The sequence below is a fragment of the Gymnodraco acuticeps genome, unplaced genomic scaffold (genome assembly GCF_902827175.1).
Source record: "Gymnodraco acuticeps unplaced genomic scaffold, fGymAcu1.1, whole genome shotgun sequence".
Taxonomy (NCBI): Eukaryota; Metazoa; Chordata; class Actinopteri; order Perciformes; family Bathydraconidae; genus Gymnodraco; species Gymnodraco acuticeps.
Window position 1 is genome coordinate 19,338 of NW_022991313.1, and position 9,479 is coordinate 28,816.

The following is a 9,479-nucleotide window of genomic DNA, read 5'->3' on the forward strand; positions in this document are numbered from 1 at the left end:
CTGGCCTTGCACACACACTACTGAAATCCTCTCACATTCACTACTGAACACCTCACACACACAATACTGAAAATTAATCTCACACACACACACTCCTGAAAAGCATTTTACTGAAAGGTTCTCAGTAGGGAATGTGCATGTGTTTCACCTATGTGTGTGTGAGGGGATTCTTGCTGTAACGGAAGTCATTCTAATGTAACGGAAGTCATCTGCTAGTGGTCTCTTTGCTAGCCCCGTTAGCTTCATTAGCTCCAGGCTGCTACTCGGACGTGTTTTTTGTGTTGATGCCTGGTGGAGTATTCTTCATTGAAATATCGCACTTATCTTATGGCTCTGCAGTTCAAACAGACCGTCTATGAATGCAGTTTATTCGGTAAGTGAAATTCAAGCACTTTATTTCTTACTTGTCTTTGTATTCAGCTAACAAGCGAGACGAAGCTACATCTGTGCTAACGATGCTATCCGTAGCATACAAGTTAAAACATAGAGAAGTGTAAAACATTAAGAAGGATTATACTGTAAAACATAAGGCTTCTCGGTGAGGTTGGTAAAATAAGGTCATGCTTGTACATTAGTTAGTTTGCTAGTTAGGTAACTGCATTGTTATTGTTAATTTAAAATAGCTATGCTCGACGATGCGGACAGCTAGCGTCACATTAGTGTTGAAGAGCAGAGTACTGTATGAGATTAACCCATAGATTAACCTCACTATAAGATCTGTGTATCTGAAAAATATGAATCTCACATTTCCAGTTGGTTCCAGAAATAACGTTGACGTAGATATTGCAATATGGTTTGTTGAGCTGGAGTTGATTGTTGAAGCTTACTGGTTAACGTTCATCATATTAAACGAACGAACCCAAACGTTGTTGTTTTTATTAATATTATTACCAATACTTACTTAGCATTTTATTATCATTACACTGGAGAAACCGATTTATTGTGGCAGCAGAACGTGAACATGTAACTTAATGCCTGCATTTGAGGACGAAAAATAGCTCAGTCAATGCTTTAGGGACAAGGAAATGATTTGTTTAAATATTAGATATGACGTTATGTGTGCTTCTGTGACAATGAAGCTTATTCATTGCATTACATTTGTTGAAGATAGTACAAATATTTAAATTGACTGTCTCATTAAAAACGATTCTAAAATAAAAAGGACCCCAAAGTGAGTCAACAAAACTTTCAATAATAATCTAAGGTATTGAGTGTTGGGATGTTACTTGCATACAAATCTATAAATGCCTTAAGGTTTCTAAAACATACAATATGTGGTAAATTCAACAGTGGACCCAGCAAAGATTCACATTTTTGCATGATTTGTTATTGATTTGTTGCTGTTACTTAATTTTAATAAATTCAAGTCAAGCTTAGTTACATGTGATGGTAGCTATATGCTCTTACCTGTGTGCCTCCTCCGCAACCAGACTGTATTCAAACTCTTAAGTACCAGTTCTATCTACTTTAAACAATTAAAAAGACAAAATCAACTACATTTATTGATATACCAATCTTTATTTTTGGGGCCTCTTCTTCTTTTAAATTAAACTTTCAGACATGAGATATTGAAATACAGTAATAGTTTTGTCTATTTAAAAAATAATGAGCCATTCCTTACAGTTAACTTCATTTTTCTTATTGTCTAAAGCATTTATGACACACATTTCCCCCTCATATTCACAGTGTGGATCAATTGAGACAGCGTGCAGAGACTTTGAGAGAAACCTCAGCATGACGGATGTCCTGTCTGTGGGTTTGGCTGGAGAGGACTGAGGTGGAGAGGTCTTTCTCTGGGAGGAGGCCCAGGCCTGATGGAGGAGGCCCAGGCCTGATGAAGAAACCCCCTAACTGCATCTGTGAGCACATACTGGGCTCAGCTGTCACAAACAAATGATGGTCCTGTTTGACTTTGTGTTCACAATAAAAGTGTAGTTTCTTAGTGAATGTCCTGTATTGGTCTTTAATCTGAAATCAGCTTTTCATTTTCTTCTTGCCCCTCTGAGAAAACGGTGAGGCAGTTGTGTCCTTCAGGTATGTCCTTTCCTAACAGAAATAACAAGAAACATATGACATTATTGCAGAGCAAGTGTGTTATTTATGAAAGAGGTTTGGTTTATTTAGCGGCTGTAGAAATAATGTATTTTTTTAATTTTAATGTGTTTTTTTAATTCATCACTTTGTACTACAAAGATAATCAGATTATGAATGAACAGTCTGCAGTTAATCAACATTAAAATATCTTATTAAATAATATTCAACTGCTCGGTTGTCTCACTGCAAGAACCACTTTTACCACGTCTTTTACAGACAATATGTAGAGAAATGGTAGCAATTCTCACAATGTAAAATAATAATTGCCTTAAATACATTGAAATGTGAAAGCTGATTATAGTTGTTACTTTATTTAAACCAGAACGTTTCTCGATTCTTTGTACAGTATGAAAGGAGTCTTTGTACCTTTGAGTCCATGCTGAAGTTCACTGATGTTAGGAATCGCTCTGTCTCTCGTGGTCAGCATCCTCTGGTCTGTCTGCATCACCTGGAAACTTTAAACAAACAGATGTATATGTAAAGTAACAATGTGTTGGTCACAGACTTGTTTTTACATGCAAATGTCATGTGATAATCTTTTTGTTATCCTTAAAAAAAGTGCTGGATATCAAAGCCCACACACACGTAAGGGTAAAAGACAAACATCTTCAACAAATGTAATGCAATGAATAAGCTTCATTGTCACAGAAGCACACATAACGTCATATCTAATATTTAAACAAATCATTTCCTTGTCCCTAAAACATTGACTGAGCTATTTTTCGTCCTCAAATGCAGGCATGTTACATGTTCACGTTCTGCTGCCACAATAAGTCGGTTTCTCCAGTGTTATGATAATAAAATGCTAAGTAAGTATTGGTAATAATATTAATAAAAACAACAACGTTTGGGTTCGTTCGTTTAATATGATGAACGTTAACCAGTAAGCTTCAACAATCAACTCCAGCTCAACAAACCATATTGCAATATCTACGTCAACGTTATTTCTGGAACCAACTGGAAATGTGAGATTCATATTTTTCAGATACACAGATCTTATAGTGAGGTTAATCTATGGGTTAATCTCATACTCTGCTCTTCAACACTAATGTGACGCTAGCTGTCTGCATCGTCGAGCATAGCTATTTTAAATTAACAATAACAATGCATACAGTTAACTAACTAGCAAACTAACTAATGTACAAGCATGACCTTATTTTACCAACCTCACCGAGAAGCCTTAAGTTTTACAGTATAATCCTTCTTAATGTTTTACACTTCTCCATTATGTTTTAACTTGTATGCTACGGATAGCATCGTTAGCACAGATGTAGCTTCGTCTCGCTTGTTAGCTGAATACAAAGACAAGTAAGAAATAAAGTGCTTGAATTTCACTTACCGAATAAACTGCATTCATGGACGGTCTGTTTGAACTGCAGAGCCATAAGATAAGTGCGATATTTCAATGAAGAATACTCCACCAGGCATCAACACAACAAACACGTCCGAGTAGTAGCCTGGAGCTAATGAAGCTAACGGGGCTAGCAAAGAGACCACCAGCAGATGACTTCCGTTACATTAGAATGACTTCCGTTACAGCAAGAATCCCCTCACACACACATAGGTGAAACACATGCACATTCCCTACTGAGAACCTTTCAGTAAAATGTTTTTCAGTAGTGTGTGTGTGAGGTTAATTTTCAGTAGTGTGTGTGCGAGGTGTTCAGTAATGAATGTGAGAGGATTTCAATAGTGTGTGTATGATGTTAATTTTCAGTAGCGTGTGTGTGAGTTGTTCAGTAGTGAATGTGAGAGTATTTCAGTAGTATGTGTGCAAGGCCAGATGTTTTCAGTAGTGTGTGTGCAAGGCCAGATGTTTTCAGTAGTGTGTGTGTGTGAGGATTTCAGTAGTATGTGTGCAAGGCCAGATGTTTTCAGTAGTGTGTGTGTGAGGTGTTCAGTAGTGAATGTGAGAGGATTTCAGTAGTGTGTGTGCAAGGCCAGATGTTTTCAGTAGTGTGTGTGCGAGGTGAGTTTGAATTTTGGCCTACACGGCCCTTCATAGTTAAGTGGCCTGCTGGCCTGAGGATTTTTTTTTTTTAATGTATGTATTGTGAACGCAACGCTGCGCAAATGTGGGTCTGACTCTGCCTCACAGAGGGTGACTGGCTGTCTACATGAAGTGGCCTGCCGACATGGCCACTTTCATACAGATCATACACTAATGCCCTCGATTGGTCTGTGTGTCATTCAAGCTCGGGAGGGTGTGTATGTAAAGTACGCGCACCGGTTACGTGTATTGTTGTTGTTAGCATCTGGTGCTAGCTAGCTGCGCTAACGGATATAATGAGCTGGCAACAAGATGGAGGAGATTCCTCTCCTGTCAGACTGAGAGACTGATAACTACAGCTCAGGTGAGGTAAAGGACTCTTGAGTGTTTAGATAGTTAACTTAGTCTAAGTTCTCTGTGGGTCTCAAACGGTTTGGTCACCATTTATGTAAACACATATTTCCATTTGAAGGGGGAGTGATTAGTAAAATATGGATGAATAATAAAAACAAAATGTTGACTAGGTGAAAAAAGGTAGGATAAACTTTTAAAAACTTGTTGAGAGCTAAAACTAGTCTTTGCTGCTGCCTCAAAGAGGAGCAGGGGGGAGAGGAGGGAGACAGGTGAGGCTGGTTCAGGAGCCCAGACACACTCTCAACTATACATTAACCTAAAACAAATAAATAAACAAGTTTCAATGTTTTTTCATATTGGATATGGTATGTTATTGGTTATGGCCATGTTCTTATGATTTCATGATTATTTAAATGTATATAGTTATGTTTCATATGGGTGTAGTCGCTTTAGTTCCCCCTCAAAGTGCACTAGATTGATGCATTTAAATCCAACATTTAAAAAAACCCCGTTAGAGGATTTGAGGTCCACCTTCACTTAAAATATGTTCACATGGATAGGTTCCTAAATAGATTTGCAAATGTTTTTAAAATAGTAACCCATCTCCATATGTTTATTCTGGGGCAGTAGATTTAAAGTTTAGGACTATCACTATGGGCAGCAACGCTGTAAATATTGACAAATAAATCCAGAAAAATGGCACAAAAGAAAACTGGTAGTGGCCTGGCTGGGTGTGTAATTCCTGGCCTGATTTATTGTCCCAGTCCGGCCCTGTTAAGAGTCATACAACTTGCCGTTCGTGGCGCACGTTAGAACGTGCATTCTAGTTCAGTGTCATTTGTTTGTTTGATGTCCTCAAGTTAAAGCAACATGATTGTTGCTTTAAAAACGAATGTGATTTGTTTATTGATGTAGATGTAGATTGATAAAAATGGTTTGCATACTGCTAAAAATGCAGTCTATTATATTTGCATTTTTAATGAGACTGCATAAGTTAAAAACATAATTCATAAAAATACACTAAGAAAGTAAAAACAATATTCACAAGTGTTAAAAAGTATATGTAAATCATGTATTTTTGCATTTATTATTTGATGTGCATTGTATTTACAGTAATTTTTATTTATTTTTTATTTAAGGTTTTTTACCTTACAACCTTACTACATAAGTTGTACTGCAACAACAAAACATGACAGTAAAGAAGAACTCAAAAGAAACAAAGTTGTGGTCATTGTACGAGTGAAACCCAGTTAAAACCTCCTATGGACTGTACCATCCCTTTCAAGCGGGGAAACTGCTAATATACCCAAGGGCTTGACACTTGCCCTGCACTTGTATGTGCCAGCTCAACTCTGTCCCTCATCATGAACGCAGGAGGCTGGCTGTATATCTGAACTCGCGCCCTCATCATTCTCTTCATCATCTTGCACTTGTTCTAAGCTGCTGCTGATAGTGCTTGTAGCAGCGCTGCTGCCAAAAAGGTCTGTCAATTTGCGACATGTATATGCTTCACCTGCGAGTGACTTCACCTTTTTTTCTCTTGCCTTCTCGGCCCCACCTTTTTCTTTTTGTTTTCTTTGATTTGTATCCATATATTTTCATTCTCCCTGTCTGCCGCGGCGTCTAATCCCTTCTCTTCATGTGGCCGGTCTTTTTTCTTCTTCGTGTATGATTATTTGACAGATAAGAACCACACAACTGCATTAGCGGCCGCTGTCGCCCTCTGTCGGCCGGAAGCGCAACTTAAATGATGACGTTAAACTATTTTTTTTTAAAGGGCCGGCCGTCAACGGCCCTTGACGACCGGCCGTTCTGTGGTTTTCCAGATTCTACAGATGGCCAGTCTGCCCCTGAACACATCTGAACGAACCCCCCTTTGGAAAATTATAATTTGACCCCATGGTACCTTTTAGTTTTCACTGAAACTATTCCTCTTTTTTATTTTTAAATGTACATAGGCCTAGATAAGTTTACCTTGTCTTTCTAGGAGAGATCGAAATACCGTTTCCCACAATCCCGAATATAAAACAAATGTATATAAAAATATGTGTGCAGATATGTATATATTGTATGAGGGCTGAACGATTAATCGACTTTAAATCGAAATCGCAATTTGAAATTATGCAATTATCAAATCGCAAAGCCTGCGATTTGTTTTGTTTTTTAAATAAAATGTTGGTAACACTTTATATTAAGGTACACAAATTAACCATCAACTAGTTGTTAATTATCATGCATATTAGCAGTATAATGGCTCTTTATTAGTCATTATAAAACACGTATTAATGCCTTATTCTACATGACCATATTCTACAAGTAATAAGCCATTAGTTGAGAGTTTTTCCTCAATAACCCTCTAATTAGTGCTTATTTATTGCAAGTAAGGAAGTTGTTGTCCATGAGTTTTGGTCTTAATATGCGCTGCTTAATATGGACCTAATAAGGCAGTAGTAGCACAAGAATAGTAATTCTCCCATAATAACACTTAACAAATATGATCTATTCTTATGGAACAAGACATGAAACTATAAGTGTTAATTGTGTCTAAATAACTCAAAATTAGGTATTTATATTTTATAATATGTTTTGGGGTATTGACAGTTCAGCTACCAATAGTAAGGTGATATTGACCTGTATGTTTCATATTTGCCCATTTATATTTGTGTACAATGTGTACTGAAGGTTAGACCCGGGTACAGGAAGTAGGAGAACGTGAACTACACTGCTACTAATTTTCCCTTTGCAACCTGAAGAGTAAAAGGGTCAAGTCCGTCAGAAAGCAATGACTGTAAGTGTAAGTGTGAGCCTTACACTTACACTGTAAGGATTAGTAACATGTATTGTGTTTATGTGATGACATGTGGAGATGTTTAAACTTAATGAGAAAATGCATTCGCATTCGCACTAGTGTTAGCATACACGGTAGCGTTAGCATACATGCTAACGTTAGCCATACTAGCCTGTATACATGCTTATTGTACAGCTAGCATTAGCTATATTTACCTTGTTTACACTAAGCGGTCCTAATGTGTTCATCTGTGTATGTTACACTTGCATGTATGAGATCATTAAGTGCCTTGTAACTTCTTTTTTTATAGTTTCACTCCGTTTGAATGTCAGTGGACTGCAAATAAGTCAATAAAGGAGCATGGCTGCTCATTCCCTGGCTCTCAAAAGAGTTTGGCTGGCTGTTTAATCTATGTTCACACTGAGACAACACAGAGAGAGAACAGTACACCTATTGTGTAAGAACATACAAGCAGGTCACACAGTATGATCACAAATACATAAACTCTGTTAAAAATCAGTTTTTATTAAAAAGTACAGGCTGCATATGTGTTCTCAGCCTTGGAGAAACTTGACATGTTTTGATACATGTATGTGTCGGAACCTCTCTTCAGTGGTTCAATAATATAACAGATATTTCAACGTGTGCCTACTTTGTTCATGTACTATTGAGGTTAATTTCAGTAGTTGTGTGCTATAATGTATTTACAAAGTGTGAAGAGGAGGCAACTTTAGAATAGGGAACCTGTTCTGGTCAATTAGAGTCAAACTACTAGCTTATTGGTTATGAACAAGACTTCACTTTAGAATAGGGAACATATTCTTAGATAGAAATACCTAATTAGAGTCAAACTACTAGCTTATTGGTTATGAACAAGACTTCACTTTAAAATAGGGAACATGTTCTTAGATATAAATAGCTAATTTTGAGTTGTTTAGACTTAATTAACACTTGTAGTTTCATGTCTTGTTCCATAAGAATAGATCATATTTGTTAAGTGTTATTATGGGAGAATTACTATTCTTGTGGTACTACTGCCTTATTAGGCCCATATTGAGCAGCGCATATTAAGACCAAAACTCATGTACAATAAGTTCCTTACTTGCAACAAATAAGCACTAATTAGAGGGTTAATGAGGAAACACTCTCAACTAATGGCTTATTACTTGTAGAATATGGTCATGTAGAATAAGGCATTAATAAGTGTTTTATAATGACTAATAAAGAGCCATTATACTGCTAATATGCATGTTAATTAACAACTAGTTGATGGTTAATTTGTGTACCTTAATATAAAGTGTTACCAAAATGTTTTCTTCTTCTTGTGTGTCAGTCATCCACACCAATCAGAAGTGCTGTGCTCCACATGTAGCCTACCAGCCATTGTTATCCAAACAGAAATGGCCCATGATAGAAGGTGATAGACAGATTGATCCAATCACCTGCCAAGTATTTTTGAAAGTGCCTGCCCTTTCCAAATGAGTTCCAATGGAGCTTTCCTAGATGGTTAGGTGAAACAAAGCATCTGAGTCAGGTTAGCAATGCTCCATCACATGTTTCTATTACAGGGTGAATCTTAAACTGAAGCTTGACTTTAAAGCAACCCAACGGAAGTTTCATGTAAGTTTTTCACTCGTAGCTCGGGCTGCGAGGGTGCTAGAGACGGGAGTACGTTGATATGACCTTCCTAGCCGGAGATATGGCCGCAGAATGTACATTAGTGCAAAATTGTACATATAATGTGCAGATTGTCCATAGAGTGTGCATTATTTCCAGATTGTCCATAGCAGCATAAAAAGTGTCTAGAGCTAGATTTTAGTGTCTGAGTGTATGTGGGGAGTTATAGTCCAGTGGGGGCAGGGGGGAGGGAGGGGAGAGAGTTCAGCCTCCTGACAGCCTGGTGGAAAACCGAAAGCTAATCTGACTATCTTGAATACTTGTTGCTATCCTATTGTGGCATAAGCCTATCTTCCTAGTAAGGAATTTGAAGGGCTAATCCACTTATTTATAACGTCTCGTTTAGACTATTGTAACTCCCTCTATATTGGTGTTGACAAGTGTTTGATCCGTCGCCTGCAGCTGGTCCAAAATGCGGCTGCACGCCTTCTTACTGGGAAGAGACGTTATGACCACATCACACCCGTTTTGGCAGACCTTCATTGTCTTCCTGTCAGTTACAGGATCCAGTTCAAGTACTTACTTGTTGTTTTTAAATCATTGCATGGACTGGCACCACATTACCTGTCTGAGTTG

General features: G+C 37.6%; 1 long non-coding RNA gene across 1 annotated transcript; it reads right to left on the reverse strand.

Annotated features, from left to right (window-relative positions):
* Positions 1-1,984: 1,984 nt before the first annotated feature.
* LOC117562446 lies at positions 1,985-3,482 on the reverse strand. Its single transcript, XR_004571539.1, has 3 exons — positions 3,434-3,482; positions 2,461-2,549; positions 1,985-2,046 (listed from the first exon to the last, which is right to left on the reverse strand). It is a non-coding gene; the product is annotated as an uncharacterized LOC117562446 (long non-coding RNA).
* Between the last annotated feature and the right edge of the window lie 5,997 nt (positions 3,483-9,479).